The 24,892-nt window shown below is 40.3% G+C and overlaps 1 protein-coding gene across 4 annotated transcripts in view; it reads left to right on the forward strand.

Moving 5' to 3' along the window:
• LOC119649061 (protein rhomboid) overlaps positions 1 to 24,892 on the forward strand; it is a 429,203-nt gene that overhangs the window by 281,971 nt on the left and 122,340 nt on the right. The window contains exon 1 of one of the 4 annotated variants that reach the window (XM_038051048.1): positions 1,514 to 1,533. The exons of the other annotated variants lie outside the window; for them this stretch is intronic. The gene's annotated coding sequence lies outside the window, so the exon portion shown is untranslated. Of the gene's footprint in view, positions 1 to 1,513; positions 1,534 to 24,892 lie in introns of those variants that run through there. 4 annotated transcript variants of the gene reach the window in all.

A 24,892-nucleotide genomic window follows, 5' to 3' on the forward strand; every position in this document is an offset into this window, starting at 1 on the left:
AAGTCCACCAATTCGATATTCCTAAAAGCTGTTTGGCATCCTAGCCTACTCCATCGCTCCATCTAAGGCAGGGTTTGTCTTGTCTTCTTTTTCTACCATAGATGTTGTCCTTATAGACCTTCCGGTTTGAATTAGATGACCACAACCTATTGGGTCGGATTTTATCCACAATCAGACAGTCATGGTATCGCTCATAGATTTCGTCGTTACGTAAGCTATGGAATCATTCATTCTTATGTAGGGGGAGGATTCTTCGAACGTGGCCAAGAGTTCGCAATTTTTCTTGCTAAGAACCCAGTTCCGCGAGGAATACATGAAGACTCGTATAGGCTTTGTTGGCAGCCAACAACCGTGCACGAATTTCTTGGCAGCTGTTAGCGGTTGTGATTTTCGTCCCTATCAACGGTCTCAAAGTTGTAGTTTCCTATCTTCATTATTCTCATTTCTCCAAATGAACCCACTAAGTACAAAGCATGAGCTTCGTCTCTTTTTTTTAGTTACCAATAAACATACGACGCAGAAATCCTTTCTGACTTTGTCGTTCGAACAGCAGTTCAAACGTGAATAACAACCTTTCTACGCCCATTAGGGTCATTAGCTGCTTAGAAATTATTTGGCGAGAAAATGTAAATGACAATGCAAGCTCTCCAGTTTTTACTTCAAAATCGTCACTATTAAACCACTCTTGAAACGGACTGAACCCACGTAGCAGTTTCACGTAATCTGAGTGTAATTATGCGGTGCTTCCAACGATTAATTATCTGAAATAATAAAAAACTTGTTGTTTCTTTTTGGTTGGTGAGAATCCCGATATTTCGGGAACCAACGAAAAAGAAACAACAAGTTTTTATTATTTAAGTTTCACGTAAGCTGAATGATGGGTTTTGATTGCATTTTTCTTCAGGTTAAAAAGGTATAGTAGCATCTCCCGCGAAAATTGCTCACTGTAGCTGCTGAAGTTGCACGATACTAAAAAGTTTGGTGCAGATCCTACCATTAATACAAATAGTTACCATATAGTGGGTTGAAGTTCTCATTTTTCTTGTAAATTTGTAATATCCTAACTTATCTTATATTAAAATAAAAACATCTGGAATACTAAAGGCCCGTATACATTTCGGGAGGAAACTTACTAATTGTAAATTATTGTATAAACTCCTCCGTACGTACGATTTGGTCACTCATTTTTTTAATTCTTCTTATTTTCTTCTTGGGGAAAAAATGCAGAATATGAGATGAGATTTATCTTTGTCAATTGGATTTCAGGTTAGATCATTAGTACATAGATACTCCTATTATGGGTAGGTCAACCTCTGACTTTTTGTAGTAGGAGAAAAACAGGTTTTGACTATATTTATTATTACAGGGATTATCATAATTCAAATCCACGTTTTCCTGCAACTTTCTATTACATTTATTCGTTATTTGTTATAGAATTGATATTTCATCAATGTATCTCGTCTAATCCCTGCTTTTTTCTAATTTCAGGTAAGATACTCTTTTATTTGATAGAGAAGTTCCAGTTAATTGTTGGTATGTATGTAAAATAGCCTTAAATAGCAATTTCTATCACTTCACACCCCGTAATATCATAATGTTGCACCGCCTATTGTCACACAATAAATTGTTGCAACTACTTTCACACCTTAAGTGTGATTAAAAGATATATCTCTTTGCTACAAGAAATCTTATTAAGTCGATGTCACGGCACTTCGCCCCAAATCGGATTAAAAGCGCATTCGGCAATGACTCAATTGTCGGAGTCATGTTAAAACCAAGAAAAAAATCTACTGCACAATTTAGAGCAGTAATTTCACAGCGCCTAAGGAAATGTCGCGTATGTGGTTTACACGAACACAGAAATGCTGTGCGGATGTTGCCCTGTAGCTTTAACCCCATATTTGTTTAAATTTAGAGTCCATTTTCCAACGAAAAGAACACAAAAACTTAAAGAGGAAGTAGATTTTCTATTTCGATAAGGAAAACTTATTATATTTATAGAAGGTGCTGTATTTTGGGAGTCAGTTGTTTCCAGTTCCACCTCGAAAAACTGTTTGTGAACAAAGCTTGATATTTTTGCACGCATCAACCACCAGTGATTTCGCTTTCTTTTCCAAGGAATTGCAATAGAAGTCCCAATATTTCAGTTATTCTTAGTAATTATAAAAGTTACAACCGGATTTTTACCGAATTTCCTGGTACATGAGCTTCAAGAAAGATCCCATACGGATTGTATGTTGATTTTCCTAAACTATTCCTGTGTGGGGACAGAAGTGGAACGATTGTCCCATGCTCCTTCCAGTTCTAGGGTTAAAATCTAAGTTTGGGCTCCAGGTGACCAGAAAATAAATCCAATCAAACAAACGCTCGTATGCTAAGAAAATCTCTCAAGTATTGTATTCTTTCTTCCCTAAAGTCTGAAATGGAACTGAAGTTGGATTGGAATGTGCAACTGGGCGATCAACTAGGTGGCCTTCCGCCCATTGCATCCCATTCATGGTCGTTTCTTCTCGTCAACCTGCGGGCGAATGCCACATTTTCTTGTTGTGTGTCCAGTTTTTTATTTGTCACACATCGCCGGAGCTGGGCTTCTAACATTCCCGGTAACAACAAAAACTTAAGAATCCGGAGGAAGCTAGGAAATAGTTCGATTTGTTGGCGGATAGAACAAAAAGAAAAGTCAAGGCAAGGCAAACGAGAGCAAGAGCTGGCTGAACAGGTGTGAGGAAAAAGGGGGCATTGTGTATATAAGTTGGAGTGCATTTATATAGTGAGAATAGGAAAAAGCGAATAACGAAGGGAAGGATTCTTTTGGACTTGAAATCACGTTCAAGAATTGGAATTGTTTGCCATTGTGGCATGAGAAAAATGGTTGAGAAATAAGTGCAGATGTGTGCACTTAGGAAAGAGCCATTTTTGAATCTGCCCAGCCGGCAGTTCGGGTAAATAGCAAGGGCATGGATACAGAGTATGATTAATGGTCAGATGAAAGTTTCAAACTACTTGTTCACTGGTTTGTTGTTCTACTGAAATATTTCCCGAGTCCTTTTGAAAAATTTCCTAGAGTGCTCAAAGTTGACCTGGATTCCTTTCTCCATTTTTTTAAACATCTGAACTGGCATCTGAAAGGTCTCAGGCTTTTAATGAAGCACATTTTTAAAGAATGCGAGTTGATAAAGTTAGTAGATTCCTGCATCTTCATTATTTCCCGGGCCTACCAAAAGAAACAATAATTTCAAAGCCGGTTCACGACGTGCTAATACCCTGTAGAAGAATCTCAATCTCAGTTTCTTTCAACAAGAAGATACGCAATTTAGATGTGTACCATTGATGTCTCGACAAAACAGAATATCCTTTGCAAGTCATAGATGTTCATGTTCAATTGATTATATTGGATTTTAACAAAATTTCCATGATTGGAAGAAGAGGATAATGGAGTAATCAATTATGTAGTCTTCATCATAGCTCACTGCCTCCTGGAACCCATTCAGTGAAAGTTTTATTTACTCTTAATAAGGTTAGTCGACTAATTCTCAAGGTCGTCCCTTTCATTTCGAAAGATTGATATGTATATTGTTAAGTTGCGCGTTGATAAAGAAGGCGATGGACGCAAAGGATTTTAGAAACTAACTCGATGTTCATTGCAAGGGGCTGCATCGTGCCGTGAAGCGTCGTTCTTTTTCCTTATATTGTTATGCCTGGTTCGCCCTCATCGGGCGATGAAAAATCAAGGTGATCCCAAGTGAACCAAGTCCATCCATTTTTCAAAAGTTAAGTTGTGTATTTGGTCTGATAAGAGGAAGAATTATTTATTATTAACTTCTTAAACATTGAAAGGAATGCGACGGGCAAGGGACCGGGCAACACCAGGTGGCACGTTGATCAACTGCCCAAAAAATATTTGGAAGGAGTGAATTATCAAATCTTGCCGCACCGACTTTTCCATGAAGAATCTGTTACGTCTCCTTGTATTTACCTGAATATTTCTTCGGAGCATAAATTAAATAATAGAAGAGACAAAATACACCCTTGTCAAACAACTCATTACATTTGATTTCTGCAGATATTTCTATCAGACATTGATTGTCTGATCCAATATTTAGCACCTGCACGAGTATTGTTTAAGAAACTTGAAAAAGGATGTGCGCCTTCGAGGCGGAGTCTCAGTCAGGATGCTCCATTATTGTTCAACGGTAAAAAGGAGCGGCACTTTTAGAAAATGTTTGATATGTCCTACGATATCGGATGCTCTCCAGTTCTTATTATAAGTGTGGCATCTTTTCGAATGTACCGAGCCTGTTAACCTTTTTTCTGTATAACCGCCAGCGTAGTTATCTGTGGCCAAGCACATGTACAGTGGTGAAGGTGCAATGGCATTTTCTAAATTTATTCTTTGTGAATATTAAACTTTAATTGCAACTTTAAAATGGCCTTCTACCACTTCTTTGAGGAGTCCAAAACAAGTCGGGAAACCGGAAGCTGGACGCTTCAGGTATGAAAGGTTTTGTGTATTTCTTTTATAAAGACATTTGAGTGTCCATTCATTTGTCCCATTAGTACTTTGCATTCGTTTTCAAATGATATTGACATTTAAAATCTTGAATTTGGCCTTTTATAATTTTGTTAGTAATAGTGCGAATATTATAGTCTATATTGTTACACAATTTCGAGGTTCTCGGATGAATTTAAGGAGGGTTTTGAAGCCAATAACTAAAAAGTATAGTAAAATACTACTATTAACTATATTTGAAAAGATATCGATATGAAAGGTGTTTCGGAGCATAGCTACCTTTTGTTTTTTTTTTCAGATTTTTGAGTTGGGTAGTTTCTGAGACTGGGTTCGTTAAAGCAATAATCACTTTCGACCTCCGCACTCCCCACCATTCGAAAAAATGTCAAAACTAATACCGGCTTTGGAAAGTACTAAACGAAACTTTTCATTTGATACCCCACATGACTATATTTGTGAAAAAAATTTACATCCCCCTTTTGCATGTATGGACCCCCCCTTAAAGTCAATGTTGAATTATGTAACACTGCATGCGTGAGCGTTCTCAGTTCCTACCTTTCCAACAAATTTGATGTGAATCGCTACAACCATCTCTGAGAAAAATGCGTGTGGCGGGCAGATAGACACACATACAGACAGTAAACCGATCCAATATGGATTGTTGTGCCAACGATTATTATTATTATTATTTGTTTTATACAAAACCTTCAAAAAACGGTTGTCATCAGGTGTATAGTGAGACATTCACGCCTTTCCCATTTGAATATGTTCAACGTTACCTAGTATCAGCATACTCGTGGTACAAAACCGTCCACTGTCCACTGTCACTTCATAACTGCTAGGAAGGGGGGAGGGGAGCTACAGTTCGAACCACTTACTTCTAATATTCTGCTTTCTCCTTAAATGCTTAATCAATGACCTACTTGCGACGTTTGCGCCTTTAATTTGAAAGCGTCTTCCAGAGGAAGAGAGTGCCTAGATTTTTCGTTGAAGTAAACCGGTTGGAGATATCTTCACCTGAGGTCTGTGGAGATTAGGCAACTGAATACGAAACGGTGGGTGCCTTTTCTTCACATTGGCTACTGATAGTCACACGAACTTTTCCACATGGTAGATTAAGAAGGTATACGGCGCATTCCTTGGCGCTTTTTTGTGTGTTTTTGCCCTCACGTGGTAGAGACTTGCAAAGTTACAAAACCACTATTCGTGAGTTTTTTCATTGAAAAAAGAAACTACATAGAAGAAGTAATAAATATCTGAGAATACATTTATACCAACTTAGAACGAAACCGGCACAAAGAAGGGTTGCGGCTATCACTACCGGAAGCCAACGTGTTAAAGTTCCTATTAGGGTGTTTCAAGAGGCAACACAAATCCTATTTTATCTGAATTTTGGCGGTCGTTATTTCGGGTAGTCGGGATATTTCCATAACCGGCTTCTTCGAAAATAACGAATATAAATGCCCGGTTAACTCGTTCAAGTGACATTGTTTTGCGATTCCAAAATATTGTTGTCTGGATCGAGGAATACATATACACTTGTTTGGTATTTTCTCATCGTTTTTTTGTGTGCCTATCGCTCTCTAAGAGTAGCCTACCCAGCCGCTGGCTAAGTTTTTTGATAAGAATCCATTCCAGCTTCGTATACAAAATGAGTCCCTTTGTATACTAAGCTGGATGTAGTTTCTATTGATGTGGTGGAAACCTTTGGTGATTTGGGGCCCATTGATGGGAAGCAAGAGTTTTCATGCGAGGAATTTGTCGAAGGTTAATGTTGCATTGCGTCGGGCAAGGTCTCAGTGCGTTTGGTCAGGATAGTGTCTCAGGCTCCACTTCTCGTATTATTAACGATTAATATCGTTTTTTACAACGATTCTCCGTCGTCATCACTTGAAAGGTGGTCTCTATTGAGGGCAGTCAGACTACTTTTTTAGTATATTGGCCATTTTGGAGTCGTTTAGCAGTCAGTTTTTCAGTCATCGACGGCCTTTTTTGGTTCCAAATAATTTTTTCAAAGAATTGGTTGTTCCCTTCTTCACTGAAAAAACTGAAAGAGAGAACAACTGATTCTAAAAATACAATATTTGTTAAATAAATCACTTTGTACCAAAGATGAACCAAGATGAAGAAGAACGGATGATGTTTTCCTAGCCTCTCAACAAGGTTCATCTCAAGTAGCGCCTCATGATTTGCGATCTCTGAATAAAATAGAGTGTTTAACTATCTATCGAGAACTGAACGGTTTAAGTATTTCAAATCAATGCTCTCAGCGATAAATTGCTTCACGCATCAGCGCAACTTGAATGAAATAGCGTTCGTTATGATCGGCGTACTCGTATTAAGGAACATCTCAAATCCAAAACCTACCGATACTGCGGTAGACCCGTTCTGTTCCTAATACAATTTCTTTCTTGGTAGGGGGTTACTAGTCCACCCGAATAAGGTAATAGTGATTGTTTGGTAGTCTGCAGTTGGAATTATCCACCACTCTTTTTTGCAACCTAGGGAAAACATTAGTGTCAGAAGTATTTTGCGCAAGTAGATTAAATACTGAGAACGCATGAACACATGTACCTAGATAAAGGCCCAAAAATTAAACGAATAGAAGTATGAGACCCTGCGTCATTTGTCATATTCACCCGACCTATCGACAAATTATCACCCTTTTTCAAAGCTTTATGTTAACTTTTGACGGAAAACAATTTATCAATTATCGAGGAATTTTATCACACTAAAAAGTCGTACTTAAACGAAACTGGCATAAGTGCTTTCACACCTCGTTGGGAAAAGGATCTTCAATCTACTGGTTATTATTGTGACTAATGAAATTGATTTCATAACGGTTACAGCCACTTGAAATTTTACTTCCTACTCCCATTAAGAGAAGTTGCATTGCTTCGCAAAGAACCATTGTGCCCCTTTCGTGATGCTAGTGTACCTATTAACTGTAGTATGTCGACCAATCTTATAATTGACAGAAATTTTAGGATGTTTCCTACTCCTACCGTGTTTTATTCTTGCGTCAGGTATTAACCATTCTCTTAGGGGTATCAACCTACTTTGCGTTATTGTCGGACATTGTCCCAGAATATGTATGGAGGTTTCGTCACTCTCCCTTAGGAATCTACAGTACCCGCAGGTATCTTTAGCTTTCGCTAATGACGGATACTCTGCTGAAATCTGGAGGTATCCCCCTATATTCCTAAGGCTCTTCTTGGTGAGGCTTAAACAATAGTGCTAGAGCTTAGCTTTATATTCCCAATTGAGCACCTTGGACTATTCCGCTCCTGGTAAGTTCTCTCAGTAAAGTTCTTCTAACCGTTCCTCTTCTTTCTTGTTATGGCCATCAAACCCTAGTGTAATTTCCAAGTATACATCTCTTTCCTGCTTAACTTTAGGCTACGTAGTCTAATTGCTCTCAATCGATCCAACCCATGCTTCCTAGTGAATGGTACTATGGTAATCTTGGCAAGATTGATGCTCAGCTCCACCCTCCTGCATCAGCTTCGAAATCTAAGAACGCACACCGGGTTATTTCCTTGGTGTAATATAATCCGTCAACTGATGCAGGGCTTTTTGGGGTGATCGTTTTACCGGATAAACATGTTGTTATGGTTTTATGGGAAACGAAGGTTCCCTGCACATACTTTTCTCAGAAGCAGTTGTATTTATTGACATGAAATGCAATGAAAAGTTTGCAACTAAAACAAGTATGTGGGGTATCAAAAGAAAGGTCCCGGTTACTATTTTTCGAAACAGATGTTAGTTGTTATGCCTATTCCAAATTCGTTGAGAGAGGGTAGTTTCTCGCCTCAGCAGTAAAATGTGCAAAAAAAGTCATGGTGATGTCCCTAGGTCACCTAGGACATCTAGGTCTCAAAATACTGAATATTGTGATATCTGTTCGAGTAAAGTTAATAATGTGTTTATGAGTACACACTACACGACTATAACTTTATTAATAGCACGATTTCCGCCAAACTTTCCTGCTTCTTATCAAAACCTATCCTACTACAGATTTAGAATGAACAATTGAGCTTGTCTCCGACGCTTTCGAGGACTGCTCTTACAAAAGAGTGAAGGGGCAGCTCATAAAGCGCCTGTCGATGTGGGAGACGGCTAAACTTAACCAGCTACTGACAGAGCTAGCGTTAGTTGACCGTGCGACAAGGCAACTACTGCATGAAGTGAAGTAGTTGGTTGGTGACAAAGCCGGCACCGCAGTGCTACAGTCTTTGCTGTGCAGGCGCTGAAGTCTCGGTTCTTCCCGTATTTCGGCATCATAATTTAATACCGCAATATTTGAAACTCACGGTAGCAAATTCCTCGTCGATCCATCCTAGGTGCGGATTTGCTATGACACTATGGATTGTTAGTGAATCTACATAACATGTCCCTTATCGACCCCAAAACTTCTCACCCAGCACTCTTTCCATCGTTTTTGAAGACGTTGCCGACGCACGTATTCCCACAAAATACCGCAGCGTCACTGCCGAGCGTAGTCGCTAAGCATGATGTTTAGCACGACATTAACACTACTGGCTCCCCGCATTTGCGCAGAAAGGGTTTGAAGGGCTTCTTAAGCAGGATATTTGAATATCTGCAGACAGTTCTTGGTCTTCGCCACTTCACATAGACTTTAAACTCAATGGCGAATGGAGACCTTGTGGCCACTACAGACGTCTAAATACTTAGACAATTGTGCACCGATATCCTATCCCACTCATCCACGATTTGCGTCATCTATCGCAAATTGCCGTATTTTCTCGACCTTGGACTTAGCCAACCATCAAATCTCTGTATCTCTGTATCTCTGGAAGACATCCCGAAAACGGCAATATGCACAACTTTTGGATTCTTCAAGTTCACTAGGATCACTTTTAGACTGTGCAATGCGGCGCAAACCTTTCAAAGATTCATCCACTCTGTGCTGCGAAACCTCAATTTCTGTTTCATATATTTGGATGATGTGATGTTGAGTCCGAGCATTTAGCATTTGAACGTCTTCTTGAGCCCGCTCTAGTTGTTAACTTTCAAAGATGCAAATCCCTACAACCGCAGGTGAGATTCCTCGGCCACCTGATTACCCCTGAAGGTATTCAACCTGACCCAATCAAAGTGCAAGCCATTTCGAGCTTCCCGCTTCCGAAAACGGTTAAGGATACGAGAAGATTTCAAGGCATGTTACACTTCTAAGGTCGTTTCTTGCCCGAGGCCGCCCGCCTGGTTGTGAGATCATTAAGCAACAGCTGGCAGATGCTACATTCCTGGCATTCTCTCTACAAGAGGGACTCCTAGTCGCATTCGTCGATGCGTATCTCCTAATTAAATGCGTTCACAGACCATAAGCAATTCACTTTTGCTTTGAAGGAAAAGCCCGACAAAGCGTTCCTTTGCCAACTTCGGCACTTGAGCTTTATCATCACTTCCGACATTCCACACGTGTCTGGAAAAGATAACGTAGCTGCTAACGCTTTGTCACGTGTTGGGGAGGTGATGATCATTACCATCGTCGATTTTCCGGCAAGCGCCGAGGCGTAGAAGAACAACGGAGTTTTTCAACGCCCGAGGAACACCTCTAGATACACATTTAGGAAGCTTTCTATCTTCAGTGTAACATCGAGTATATACTGCCAGACTTCAAACAGCGCCATTCACGTTCCGGCGCATCCAGGCGTTCGGACAACGAATCAGTTAGTTATCGCAAAGCATTTCTGGCCGTCTACGAACAAAGTCATTAATTCTTGAGCCAGATAGTGCATCAGAAGAAGTGTCAGAAGTGCAAGACTACAAAAAAATGTGAGGAAAGAGGTAGTCATTTTCCCCCGGTCCATCAAGCGTTTCCACAAAATCCACTTCAATTGAATTGACCGTTTGTGGAACTCGCAGGGTTTCAAGTATTGCTTCACAATCATCGATAGGTCCATTCGGTAGCCTTAATTGTTTCCTCTGAAAGACATTGCTGCACAATCTTGTGCTGAGGCCTTTTGTTGAGAATGGATTCCAGGCTTTGGTGTGCCGGCAATTATAATCACTGACCAGGAAATGTAGTTTGAGTGCTCCCTTTTCTCAGAATTATACCACCCGCTATCCAATGGGGCCGCTATAATGACCCAAGATGACCTTTCTTGGTCGAAGTTTCTTCCAGTCGTTCTACTTGACCGCCAGACGGCCAATCGCGAAGAATTTGCTGCAAGTCTCGTGGAGCTGGTATACGGAACCTTAGACTCCCAGCGATCCTGTATTTGACATCGGGTCGTTGCTTGCTTCTGTTCAGAGATGCAAAATCGAAGCTGAAGCTGTCACTACGTGAAAACCGTGATTGACTTCCCCAGGGATCTCGAATCTTGCACGCATGTCTTAATTAGGGCGCACAAGTCTTGGAAGCCGCTGCAGCCACCTTAAGAGGGCCCCTTCGAAGTCCTTGAGTGAGGTCCACGCTATTATAGCCTCAACGTCGGGAGCACGGCCACGGGGTCTCCTTGGGTCGATTAAAGCGGTGTGGCGGAGCGAGTAACTTGCGTGTAGAGCTCATGCAAATGCCAATCGTTCGAAAACAATTTTTGATAGCGAAAATGGTTTCTCGATATCGATGCAGAGGGAGTCAAGAGTCTTTGTCCAAATCTAACATTTGTCTGTTGTTTCAAACATTGCTTTTATTGTCTTTTCTGCAACATTCATCGCTTTGATTAGCATTTATGTGCCTTTGCTATATCTCCCATTTTGTGCTGGTAGGATGTTGCCAGTTCTCCCATGGGGTCTTGATCCGTCAACAGTGTTTTTTGATAATTGATTTTAGTTTACGAGGCTTTTCTTTTGTTTTTAAATATCAACAAAGAATATAATTTTAGGATGAATATTGTCACCGCAACGCAGCACTTAACGTCGACTATTAAAAAGTGGATTCCGTATATAAATGCCACTAGAAACTTATGAGCGCATCCGTAAGTAAAGAACAACTTTCATATAGATGGTTTTGGCATGTCTAATAAAACTTTTATAATGTGCCATCAAATGCTCATAAAGGTATTTAATTAGAATTCTAAGTGGGCTCATTCGAAAGATTCCAGCCGGAATTAATTCCTTTGTCTTGTAGGTGGAACTGAAACAGTTGAGCAACATTTGTTCCTCAAAGTTACAACTGGAAAATGAAAGCATAAGTGCCTGGAACCAAGGGTTCGGTTCGATTTTCATTAAGACCAAATCCCATTCTGAAAACTAGTAAAAAAGGAAATATGGGAAATGTTTAGTATGGGTTGCCCATTCCCAGAGAACTGTGTTATAAATTATCAACCATAACGAGATTGTCGTTCTCTGGGGACACGTTCACCCCTTAAAATTTCCATATAAAGAGTTCTATGAACAAACGACTCTATAAATAAGAATATCAGCAATATCTCGACAACACGATTATCTAACACTAAAGTATAATGAACCTAAGTTAACAGGCTTTCGAACAATCAAAAGAACTCCAGCGCGAAACATAAATGCAATAATGACTAACACCCGTTTTACCAAAACGGAAAGCCGCAAGCATCTAGAAGCCTAGTCTTGGACCGGTTATACCGTGGGAATCGCTCAAAAGTCGAGCATACGACCTTTCAGATTACAAAGCAAGAAAAACGACAGAGAATAAAGTGACCATTTAGTAGCGGGTGGACGGATGGACACTCGACGCTAACAAAAAACCAGATCGCGTACTGCGGCCGCGGCATTTTGCAACCGTGTCGTTCCAATTTGAGGTTTGCGCCTCCACTTTTCCAAACAATGAGCAAATTCAGTGCTTTACTTGCGATAATTACAACATCAAATACAACTTATAGCGGCCTGGTCCACTTGAGGCTGCTCGAAGAGCTGCGTGGGGGAGCCTAAAACAACTTTCATTTCGCGCTTGAAGTGCTAAGGCGCCGTAAATTTTTGGCGTGACTGTTGAACACAGTTCAGCGCTGATGGTTTCTGTGGTCGGAATACCGACGTGTTTAATTCTTTCCGTGTTGGATATTTTGCCATATCGTCCCATACGTTTCTTCTATTTTCACTTGTATGATCTTCTACTTTTTATAGAATGAGTCCCACCAAAAGCCACTGTACATTCATGTCCCGCCTACTACAGTTGCACCCAAACATATCCAGACTATTAAATTTTACCATATTAAATCAGGTGACATACCTGTCTGACAGTTGAGGCAAAACAATCAATCGCATAAAGAACGCCAGAACGAACGGTGGGAAACGCCGCTCTGACGGAAGTGAATTGTGGGGGCTTAAGATGGCGGACGTCAGCATTCGCTTCTATCAGCATCTTAAAAATGCTGGTGACTGGCATCCAGCAACTGGTCAGGACCATTTTTGGAAGTCCTTATTTGCTTTCTTGAATTCGCGAACCTACAAGAAGAGAGCACTTTGGCAATTAGACGGTGGATGACATAGAAGCCAAGTGGTCACTTTGAAAAGGTTCTGGCGACATCAAGAGCTGGCCAAAATTCCAATATAGTTTGGCTTATTGTTGTCCAGAGATTGGGGCAAATTTATAAATCATAACTACAAAACACTGGCTGAAAGCATTCGAAAGCGGAGTAGCCATAAATGGCACTGCTATCCCTGGCGGAGCTGGCTGTATGGTAAAATTGGCATAATCACATCATTATTATTAATAATCGCCACTTATTAGAAAGTGTTTGATAGCTTTTCAATTTGTTTAGATTTATAATGAAAAGTGTCGCGTTAATCCACTCAGCAGTGTCAGATTGACTGTGAGAATGTTTACAGTTGAATGGTGTTTTAATTCTAATAAAATCACGATCTGTGGGTGGGTAATGGCCGAAGCCTTTTGTTAGTGGCAAAATATTTGGCATCAAATATTTTTCTATGGCAATCAATATTTTCCATCAGTCTACAATCCCATGGTGACAAGCGGCACCGTTAGAATTAATATTTCAATTTAGCAGCATTTAGCAGCTTATGAGCCAACAACTCCTGCAGTAAAATGAGCTTCATGGCTTTTGGAGATCTTATTTGGGGAGTTTATGAGATGATTGACTCTTTATTTTCTCTGTGGTCATAAGCGCTATCGACATTGGACTTTCTTATATACAATGGTTACCTTAGTAAGCATTTGATGCAAGAAAGTCTTGAAAAATATATTTTTGTATTTAATATCAACACGGCCCAAAAACAGCGCGCCGAATATTGGGACTTTATATCAATTTACAGTAAAGTCGCAATGCATTAAGAATCTGCACTACTTTCATGTGTTGTTATAAATACTACATTCGAGGTGTGTTCAAGAAATAATGTTAATTTTTCAATTTTGAGTTTTGTATTTAGATTTATATTTTTTGTTGGTGCATACCTGGTTGGTATTAAGGCAGGCATAGACCGGATACCGGTTATTGCGCCGTTGGTGATGATGACATACCTTCTTGCAGCCGTTTTGCCTTTGGCAGCGAAAAAGATCACGAATTTTTAGTGCAATTTCCGCACTTTTTAACGTTTTATGCACAGCAAAACCTTATTAAAATCTGCTTACTGTCTGTGTGTCACACCTATTGTCTCAGAAACGGTTGTTCCTATTGATGCGAAATTTAGTTGTAAGGGGGAGGAGTGCGGGGTTCAAAAAGAGGTCAATTACTTGAAGGACTCGTTCTCAGAAACTACCAAACCAAATATCTGAAAAAATATGGTGGTCATGCACATCGTATCTAGGCCTCTGTTTGAAAAAGTTAATAATAGTGTATTAGCATATTCATTATAAGTATATTTTTTAGAAATTGTAGGGGAACCCCCCTTAAGTTTGTTCTCTAATCATCAAGTTTTGCAGTAATATAGGCTACAGAGCATACTACCAAGTTTTTTGGAAATCGCACTTTCACTAACAGAGTTATAATAGGTCAAAGTTGTCAATTTCCAGAAAATTTATTACATTCTAAAACTGTGAATGTCAGTATGACACTATAGCGAGTGGACTGACAAACTAAATGCATAAAAATTACGAGCTAGGGACAAATGTCCATTCAAATATGCTTATATAAGCAACACACAAAATCTTTCATACCTGAAGCGTTTAGCGTTTAGATTTTATGATTTATTTAAATGAAATGAAAAATGACTTCTAGCGAATATTCTGCGAATAAGGCAAGTGTTATCAGGTGGTACAAAAGTTGCCAATTGGGCACGGAGACGTTGAAGATAGTAACTGCCACTGTAATCCATCAACAACTCGCGATAATCGCTGAATTTGTATCAACGAAATTGGTAATTACTTTGGAATATAATTTAGCTTATGTTTGCCGAAAAGAAGGCTCAATCATGCGCATAAAAACTGAAAAGTCAAGACCAAAAAAGATTGACATTATTCTCATTGTTTATAGTGACGATGGCCAAAAGTTAACTCTGAGTGGTTGAAGACGACCAAGTGTTATCCCTAAAACTCAAAAAGATGGCGGAAAATTCGCGCGCAAATATTGTCGTCATGTGCTTGTACCACTCTTCACCATCACGTTCAATTTTATAAAAATGCACGTGTACACCATCCTGAAATTTACAAACAGGAGGATTCGCGTGAGCCGACCTAAATCTGGAATGTAAAAACTAAAAAAAAAGAACTGCTCGACCGCGCATGTGGAACTGTTAAACTCCGGACCCGAAAGAGAGGATCCACGACGTATCACATCCTCAATGATCAATGTTTCTCCTGCTTCAGATATATGATGAGGCGCGGCCTTGAAGGTTCTCCCCCTGCCATGGTATCCTTAATCCATCATATTGATGGGCGCCCCTTGGTGAGGAGAGCTTTGCGGGGTCAAAGAGGCCGAGGGTAAAAGAAAATCCTCAAATGAAATTTTTACGAGTGTCGAGCCTGTGCGCCGACCAAGTTGTACGTTTGAGATAGGCCCATACCAGTGCACTCCGATTATACGACGCAGACAGGTATAGAGGGAAACTTGGAGCTTTTGAGTAACAGTGGAATTCACTTTCCACGTGCTACTCCGATATAGCAACATAGAAAGAACACTAGTAGAGAACACTCTCGACTTGTTCTTGGTGTTGAGATAATTGCATTTCCAGATTTTAGACAAGGTAATGAAAGCGAATTGAGAGCTGTTAATGGGGCAACATCCAGTGCGGTTTCACCGTTGGCAGAAACCACGCTTCTTAGATATACAAATTGATCGACGCTTTCGATGCTCTGCCCATTAAGGCAGATAGGGACAGTGCGATGACTCGTCAGACTGAGAACCTTGGTTTTATTTCCTTCAGTCCAAATCTACTTGCCTCCCTTTCCAGAACCATTTGGCCAAGGTCCAAGGCCCGGTGAGAAAGCAAACATTTGTCACCAACGTACTGCGGTGTTGATGTCATGGTCCAGTAAATTCCTTCATATCCTCCCGACAAAGCAGCATGAAGAACGTCACCAATAACAAGAAGAAAAATATTGTCACCAATATTGCAACCCTGGTGGACTCTGCGGATCTCAAAATCCTCCGAGATTTTACCTCGGCGCAGTACGCGACATTTTGCATCTTCTGATAATAGTTATTAGTTTCTCCGGAATGCCCCTCCAACGTAGACCGTTCCAGATACACTTCCTGTTCACACTATTGAAAACTTCCTCGAAATTGATGGAGAACAAGTGCAACGAACATCTATACTCTGCGCACTTCTCCAAAATGATGCGTAGGGAGTTGATGTGGTCAATGCAGGATGATCCGGACAGGAAACCGATGTCGATGAAGCTTTCGAGATGTTCTTTAATGCGTTCCAGGATTATCTTAGCTGTTATCAGATACCCCTTTTCCAAACTCAAAACGGGTCCCCTTCGTTGGGATTTTGACGATCATCCCCTTCATCCACTCTCTGGGAAAAGTCTCGGATTCCCAAGGTTTCCGTACGTGGAAGCAGCAGATCCGCAGTGACTTCAATGAATGATGAATGAATGAAATGATACCTCTTCTCCTTGAAGGAACGTATGTTACGGTGACTGGCCATTTCATCCAGAAGAGGGAGACCACAACGAATGTGATACGGTTAAGAACCGTGATAAAGTGTTCTTTCCACCTCTTCTGTTCTTCATCATCGTGGATTAGAAGTCGATCGTTGACGTCCTTCACAGGACTATCGAAAGATTTGCAACCTCATGCGAGGGAAGAGCACTTTTGATGCCGGCCCAATGCTCATCCATATTCTCAGGTGGGAATTTGCAGAAATCCATTAACCTCCCACCATTACCGTTGCATTCGCCAAGGTACCGTGTTTCCTCATCACATGTCCGAGCAACGTGTTATCAGATCCCGCCTTGGCATTCAGATCACTCAACACGATCACAATGTCACCTTTATAAAACCTTCCCTGAACTGTGTATAATTGTTCGTTGAAAGCATCCTTCTCCACTACATCGGAAGTTTCCGTTGGTGTGAAGCATTGTACATTTATGATGCTCCTTAAGCTGGACCAGGTTCTTCCAATTAGAAGTCTTTCAGAAATCGGCTCCCAGGTTAAAAGAACGCGCCCCGCGGTGGTCGTCAGTAACCCGACACCGGATTCGCCTTTGCTACCACTTGGCTTTCCATAGTACAAGAGAAGATTACCAGAAGGTGGAGAGGAGTACTCTCCAGAGTCCCACCATCTTACTTTGTTTAGGCCCAGAATCTCCAGCTTATATCGTTGGAGCTCCCAAAATCGATTATAGTCCGTTTTCGATAACCAAAGAGTCGTAGCCGTGAGGTCAGTCCCTATCCGAAGCATTGTTGACATTTCGGTAGCAGTAAAATTTCAGAATTCGTACGATGCTGGCCTCCAAATTTGTATGCCTTTTACTTGACTCTTACGACAAGCAGGAAATACTTAGAGTGTATTCTTAGCCCCAAGTCACAAAATGAAACTAAACAAAATAATCTGGCTTTAGGTAATCTTCCCCAGGGCTCTGCTGATCAATGTTCCGACGGTGTGAATTTTACTCATTTTCTTTATGCTATAACTGCACAAAGTTGCTTCTTTTCCTTGGTTTGAAATTTCAGATAAAATTTAAGACTTAGGGAAAGCTTTATTTACTTGCCAATTCCACCAAAGATTAATCACTTTTTCACATTAATTGTTGATAATTATGCATTAAATTGTAATTTTTTTGTTGAAGCCTACTTTTAAACAAAACTCGAGCTTGGCAAACTGAAATTTTATGGTTAAAAATATGTAGCATAATTTTTAAATGTTCCATCACAAGATGAACCCAAATATCAACGTGATCCTTATTCTTCAGAGACAGAAACCCATCTCCAAGGAGGTTATCTTCAATGCCGGCAAAGAATGGGTCTAAATACTGGTCTACTTCAGTTCTTAAGGGGGTCATCCCGTGTGAAGGCCGTTTTTTTTTGCCTTTCTTTGAAAAATTATTTTGAAGGACTGGATAAAGATAGAAACGTGATTTTTTCACCATATGTTTATTGATATCTCTTGTATATGTGATAAACTTTTCAGCTTGATTTCGTAGCTAATTTTCGGAATAGGTGTTAATTTATGCACCCATCTCCAAAAAAAGGTGTTTTTCTGCTGTCACGCTGGAGGGCGCTGTGTTCATCTGAGGGAAAAAAAACTAAACGGCATTTTAATGTGGACAATATTCCACAGTCCGCAAACTCGGATAATTAGAAAATATTAAAAGGTAAATTTTTGGTGGGCTTTTAAACTTAATTTTTTGGATTTTGGTGTTTTTTTACGGCTTTTTTTATGAATAAAAAAAAACTACCCGTTTGATTGCAATTATCCTAGTTCGCAGACCGTAGAAATATGTATTAAAGAAGCCGTGAAAATTTCAAAGAATTTGGTTGGATAAATTTTGAGCTATGGTGGCAGCCGATTTTCAGGTGAAGGTGCTTAGGAGCGAAAGTTCAGATCAATGCATTTAACGAGTCATTGTTATTCTGGGTCTCTGCTCCTAAACATCTGTTCAAGAGATCATCTCGTAACAAATCTTCGTAGATTGGTTTGATGGCTGTTTGAACTTCTTCAGTCAAAGGTGCCTTCTCGTGGTGAAAACTATCCAGTTCTCCTTTAGCTTCCGCTTTACGCCATTTGCACCAACTGTCCTCGCCTGTTGGACAATTTTGATGCTGAGAATTTTCGTCTGTAGAACATTTATGGAAGAAAGATGTCCAAATTTCTTGCTTCATTCCTTCTGTCGAATTTGCGTGTCGATGGATAGCCAGCCCAGAAAATGTAGTGAGGCCCTTATCAGTAAGTTTTCAAGCCCCTTTTGCACCAATCCCTTCGTGATTCTTCTTTGCATTTCTAAGCCGCGTTCCCATTCTTTTCTCAACATGTCCTACGCATTCCTTTTTTACTACTACGTATATTTTATTATTTGTAGAAATTTGCAGAAATACCGGAGAAAATTCCAGCAATATCCAATATACAATATACAAAACTTGTTGCAATTGGAACATCCATGCTCATGCTTGCTAAAAGTTTCTTTGCTGATGTTGATGCGAAATCCTTTTTCTTCTCTGATAACTATCGATTCCCATGAAATACTGGTTTTTTAGTGCGAGCATGACGTTGAACGTTAAGGGGGTCATGCCGTGTGTCGAGTTGGAGAAATCGATATTTTTTTTTTGTATGAATTGTATCTATATATAGTGGAGAATATGTGGGCAAAGGGATTTTCCGGTATTCCAAGTCGTTCAGAAATTACAGTGTTAAGCAGGTAAGGAGTTTGCAGCTTTTCAGTTTGGAAGCTTTTCAATGCTCACTCTAGACTGGATTATCCGTTTTATTCCAAACAGCAAATAAGTTTAGACAATTGATTGGTTTTCCATTTTTTTATATTTATAGCTATAAGGTTCAGGCAAAAAACTACCAGGCAAAAAAAGATCCGATGCTCTTTCTCATGGAGTACTCTAGTCGCGGCTGCAAACTCCTTACCTGTTTGACACTGTAATTTCTGAACGACTTGGAATATCGGAAAATCCCTTTGCCCATATATTCTCCACTATATATAGATACAATTCATACAAAAAAAAATATCGATTTCTCCAACTCGACACACGGGATGACCCCCTTAACGTTCAACGTCATGCTCGCACTAAAAAACCAGTATTTCATGGGAATCGATAGTTATCAGAGAAGAAAAAGGACTTCGCATCAACATCAGCAAAGAAACTTTTAGCAAACATGAACATGAATGTTCGAATTGCGACAAGTTTTGTATATTGTATATTGGATTTTGCTGGAGTTTTCTCCAGTAATTCTGCAAATTTTTGCAAATAATAAAATATACGTAGTAGTAAAAAAGGAATGGGTAGGACATGTCGAGAAAAGAATGGGAATAATGAGTCGTTAAATGCACTGATCTGGAATTTCGCTCCTAAACACCCTCATTCTGGGGCCAAGGATGTAGAAATAGTCACTTTTCTGGCTGTAATTATTTTCAATGAAGGACTCAAGGGCATTCTCAAAATCCTAGTGACAATGGGATGTCAAGTTAGTCACATATGTCAGGTTTATGTCGACCGCCGTAAAGAAGCGCGAATTTGGCGGTCCGAACGACGATCGACTGACCTCTCTAAAAGAGCCAGAATTGAAACCAGAGAGCAACAATCGGCGTTACAAGACTTTTTTGAAGAAACGGAGGGTACTCTCTGTGGACCAGGTATAGCAGATTAATGGTGAGTTAAAATTTTACTGTTGATAATGACATTTAAATTTTCAAATGCGTTTTTCTCGAAACTACATCTTGAAAATCGGCTGCCACCATAGCTCAAAATCTATCCAACCAATGAATTTTCACGACTTCTTTAATATATATTTCTACGGTCCGCAAACTAGGATAATTGCAATCGGACGGGTAGTTTTTTTTTATTCATACAAAAAGCCGTAAAAAAACACCAAAATCCAAAAAATTAAGTTTAACAGCCCACCAAAAATTTACCTTTTAATATTTTCTAATTATCCTAGTTTGCGGACCGTAGAATATTGTCCACATTAAAACGCCGTTTAGTTTTTTTCTTAAGATGAACACAGCGCCCTCCAGCGTGGCAGCAGAAAAACACCTTTTTTTGGAGATGGGTGCATAAATTGACACGTATTCCAAAAACTAGCTACGCTATCAAGCTGAAAAATTTATCACATATACTAGAAATATCAATAAACATATTTTGAAAAAATCATGTTTCTATCTTTATCCAGTCCTCCAAAATAATTTTTCAAAAAAAGGCAAAAAAAACGGCCTTCACACGGGATGACCCCCTTAAAGCGATCTCCCTTCGTACGATCCATTTAAAAAAATCACTGAACCCACAAACAGCACAATACTTACAACAAAATATAACTGATTCTAACTTGAACGCCTTTCAGTGCCCACTCTAGACTGGATTATCCTTTTTATTCCAAACAGCAAATAAGTTTAGACAATTGATTGGTTTTCCATCTTTTTATATTTATATCTGTGTTCGAATTTATAAGGCTCAGGCAACAAACTAACAGTTAAAAAAAGATTCGATGCTCTTTCTCATCGAGTACTCTAGCCGCGGCTGCAAACTCCTTACCTATTTAACCCTGTAATTTCGGATGGACTCGGAATATCGGAAAATCCGTTTGCCCACATATTCTCCACTATATATAGATACAATTCATGCAAAAAAAAAATCGATTTCTCCAACCCGACACACGGGATGGCCCCCTTAAGGAATTGCTCCCAGGAAATTGGGATCCGAAACGTATCCCTGGATTACCGGTAAAAATAAACGCGCCAGCTATAAACCACTCGAACCAAACAATTCCAATCGACTCCAGCCTAAGATACTTGTTATAGAAGATACTGCATAAGCTGTTCTTAATAAGAAAATCCTTCCAGAATGGTTAGCGTAATAGGCAGCACTGAATGAGTCCAAATGTCATCCGTAAAGCTATTGCGCAAAATCACCTGTCAGGCAAATATTAGAAAAAGGCGACGACTTTCTTCACTTTAAAATCACTAACTTGACACTCAGCGAACAACCCACAGTTGATATTCCCTTGAAGTTCCTTTTCTTCCGTCACGATCGTAGCCCCTATTCCTCCTTAGAAACCCAAAATCAGCTGTTATTCGAATCAGCCGGTTCCGGTCCCGCCTCGAACCATGCCTCGTTAAAAAACAAACGACGTTGTGTTGCGTAGCAACAACGTTCCAAGCTTAGATATTAGGAAATTAATATAAAATTTGGAATTATTCAAATGTAAATAGATTCTTGAGTTTAGGGGAAAGCGACCAATTGTAAGGTTTTTCTTTTTGTAAAGTAAATAAAATTAATCATTTTAGGTGTTAATTGTAAGAGATAAATGAATGCAAGGATGGGAATTGAAAAATTAAAAGGAATAAATTGAGAAAGCTAAGGGGTGTTAGAACAGAAAAAATAACGAAGGCATATTGCATGTCACTAAATGCATTCTCCCGTCAGATTGTTTCTGATCAGACAAAGGAAATGTTGCATACATAGCAAAGCCGCGGACACAACATGTTCTCTTCGGTCAATAAGCAATTCTGTTGGAGTGATGTGATGATCACGCCCAGAATTTTTACAAAATCACTGGTCAAAACTATATCACGTTAATATTTCCGTTTCCACTTTCAGCTGGTTCGTGGGTATTTGGTGAAAAAGAAAGCGGGTTTTTCCTCAATCACCATCATCACAACAGCACAACAATCGGAATTCGGTCTAGGCTTGCTTTAGTAAGGGACTCTAGAGATCCTGGTTTTTCGCCGAGGCCCACCAACTTGATATCGTTAAAAGTTGTTTACGTCATCGATCCATCGCTTTGTCCGGCATGCAGCGTTATTTCGTTTCTTTGCTAGCTTACAATCAGCATGGAACCAATGATTCCGAGTTCTTTTGTCATTGGTCGTACCAAAAATAACGTATTTCAGGTGGTTGTGAGGATCATTTGCCGATGCTTCGTCTCCAGGAAAGTGTTCCAGGTATCATTTTGTAGAATTCCTATTCTGAGCATATGTCCATAGTGAATTATGGCCAGTCAGAATTCTCACAATACAGGGTAAACTTTATATTTCCATCCATATGCGGTGAGAGCTCGTTTCATATTTACCTTTGCTCAATCATTGCCTAAAATAACTCGCGGCTATTTGACTTGTTTGGAAAATTGAACAGTTCTTCCCCTCATCTCTTAAAATTGCTTTCAAGACCATTCAGTTTCCTTCATTTTTTAAATAATACCATCATTTTTTCATTTAGATTTACTGAAAGTTCATGTCTCAGGCAGCAACTTTCAGTCAATTCAATTGAATCTTTCCACACACTTTTCCGAGAGATCGACACAAAAAGCTAGCATGACCACGCTATCCACATAAACATGCGATACAGATGTGGTACGTCAACTAGCCAGGCATGCGGGCCACTATCAGTAAGCTTGGCATAATTGATATAGCAGTTAAAACAAGATTCGGTAGGGATTGTTGTTATTCATGTGCACTGATTGACAATTAAGTAAGCGCAAGTACTTTCGGTAGACTAATGACCTAATTTATATTGTGTGTCAGATGGAATTCGTTAAGTAACCTGAAAAAGCTCCGCTGATTCGTCACTACGTTGCATTCTTAACACGTTTGCAGGGAATTTGCCCATACTGGCATAACCAACGCTACTTGTTCTATTGCCTGAACTGAGGCTTTCAAATCCCCATCCAGCGTATCAAGCACCGGTTTTTTCTCACATTTTCTCCAGATCCAAAAATAGAATGTAAAGAGGGCGATGCTGCTTACGGTGTTTTTCGATGACCAACGGCACAACGTGTATTGCATCAGTAGTTCCGTAGTTCTTGACAAATCCGGCTTGATTCACGGTTATTTGAACGATTTCGGAATACGGTTGACAAGAACGTCTTTAAAAGTTTTCATGGCATGGGACAGCAACCGGATCGGAGAGTAAATTGAACATTCTGCTGGACTACTTTTCTTTTTTCCATATTGGAACTGTGGTACTTTCTCGCCAGTCTGATAGTGTTCTACCTTTCTTAATAACCCGATTGAAAAATTCACTTAGCCGCAGTGTTGGGTCCCACCTTTTTGGTTTGCAGACGTTAGGTGCGATGCCTTCAGGTCCTGTTGCTTTCCCCGATTTCATTCGTTTTATTGCTTCCTCGACTTCAGTTGCGCTGACAGTTAAGTCCTTGGGGGTTTAACGTGAGCACCTGTCTGGAAGACTTAATCACGCGGTCTTCTTAGGACACGGATTGATTTTGTGACCACAATCAGAGCTCCGCTGTGACAAGCAACAACGGTACCAGTCTATACCAAGTGCATGGCTTAGCACTCATATTGGTGGATGCAAGACCTGCCTAAATCTCTACCGAACTAAGGAGTACGGCACCCGTGTTGAAACGCAACACCACGCCGAGGCCCGAAGATATCTTCTTGCCTGAGCATAACGACAACCCCCATGAAACTCCCACTAGAGGGCCAACCGTAACAACCGAGTTATATTCACATACAACAGGAGTTCACCCGAAGTATGAGAGTCCAGGGGCTATCCCGGTTCCCATGGTACCAGTACACTCCTGGTGAGGTTTGGTGACATATTACCACTTCAGATGAGTCCCCGTGCAGACTCGGGTCTGATCGCCCTAATTAGGCCTTTGGAGCATTCGCCTACTGCATCACGGCCGGCAAGCCAAAGTGAGTACAGTGTCTTCCGGTGCCACCACTATGGAGTTTCTCTTCGGCCACTTGGTTTTGGTTTGGCCGACAGGGTTGCCGCCCCGTCTTCCTCACCGCCACCTCTGAGCAGTAGTTGCGCTGACAGGTGGAACTGCTCAAAATTTCGCCAATGCCGTGAACATCTGCTGGAAATATTCTCGCCATCTACCCGTCGTGGCTCGTCGGTTGACCATTCTTGTCATTAACGCAACAGAAGTGTTCGATGTCTTGTATGCGTTAGTGTCGGCTCTTGACAAGTCGATACAGATTTCTCTTGCTATCCCGATTGTCTAGTTTATCGTAAAGATCTTTGTAATGGACCGTTCGAGTGACGGCGATCGCTATCTTTGCTTCGCTCTTGGCGTTCTTACAAATTTACCAATTGGACAGCGTTTTATTATCTATAAACTTGTAGTAGGGCCGTTTCTCTTTACGGGCCTTCATTTTGACATCGTCATTCCAATCGGTATCTCGATTGATGAACCACTTACCAGTGGTTAGTGTGTCATAATCCCGAGTGTTACACAATCCGCATTGTGGCCTGTGTCTTTAACTTGGTTTCACGATTTTTCCACATTCGTAATGGTTGGTAATCGCGTACGATCATTTCTTCTGTTTTTTCATGAAATTGCCACCACGCTGTTTGATTCGCAAGACGGCAATCAGCGGCCGCGCAACGGTGCGATTGTCTACTAGGGAAC

Source organism: Hermetia illucens, chromosome 2 (genome assembly GCF_905115235.1).
Source record: "Hermetia illucens chromosome 2, iHerIll2.2.curated.20191125, whole genome shotgun sequence".
Classification (NCBI taxonomy): Eukaryota; Metazoa; Arthropoda; class Insecta; order Diptera; family Stratiomyidae; genus Hermetia; species Hermetia illucens.